The sequence below is a fragment of the Heptranchias perlo genome, unplaced genomic scaffold (genome assembly GCF_035084215.1).
Source record: "Heptranchias perlo isolate sHepPer1 unplaced genomic scaffold, sHepPer1.hap1 HAP1_SCAFFOLD_319, whole genome shotgun sequence".
In the NCBI taxonomy this organism is placed as follows: Eukaryota; Metazoa; Chordata; class Chondrichthyes; order Hexanchiformes; family Hexanchidae; genus Heptranchias; species Heptranchias perlo.
In genome coordinates, this window is record NW_027139331.1 from 79,915 (window position 1) to 80,604 (window position 690).

The 690-nt window shown below is 51.0% G+C and overlaps 1 non-coding gene across 1 annotated transcript; it reads left to right on the top strand.

The window, feature by feature from the left end:
* On the top strand, positions 1-94 carry trnay-gua (transfer RNA tyrosine (anticodon GUA)). The gene is made up of 2 exons: positions 1-37; positions 59-94. It is a non-coding gene; the product is annotated as a tRNA-Tyr (tRNA).
* Positions 95-690: the final 596 nt, after the last annotated feature.

Consider the following 690-nt stretch of genomic DNA (forward strand, 5'->3'; position numbering starts at 1 on the left):
CCTTCGATAGCTCAGCTGGGAGAGCGGAGGACTGTAGTGAATAAAACAAAATAAAGTCATCCTTAGGTCGCTGGTTCAATTCCGGCTCGAAGGAGTGAGTGTGATTTTGGAATAAGCAGCAATTACCTCAAGGTCACTCTCTGAACTTCACAGGCAGCTCACAGATTAACATGTTGTCACTCAGGCACAGGACGCCTCTTCTCCTTTCCAAAACCAAAAGACTTTCTGTGTCTGCCTGAACACGGCTGTTTCACTCGAGCATTTCCCTCTGCTCACCAGCAGGGAGTGCCTTTGAGCAGCAACACTTCAAATCGCCCTCAATTTCAGGCAAAATGGTCTTCGATCAGTCAGTCAGTCAGGGCTCTCGCTGCTCCTCGAGCTCGGGCGGCTGTTGCTTTCCGGTGACCTCGTCTTCCTTCCGAAGGCTCGGGCTCTTCTCAGCATCACTCATGATTACTGTGGCTTCCCGTTCTGCTGTTCCTCACTTGCTGATGCTCGATACCGCCGATTGGAGCAAAGTATTTAATATATTCAGGGAGCGGCAACCCAAGGCAAGATTTCTCTGCTGGTCTTGGAGCAGCTTGAAGGCGAGTGTGAGGCAGGAACTGTGAGGGGCGATTTACAAACAGCAAACGAGGAATTAGCTCAACTGGTGGAGCGCTCACTTGGCCTGTGAGAAGTAGCGGGATC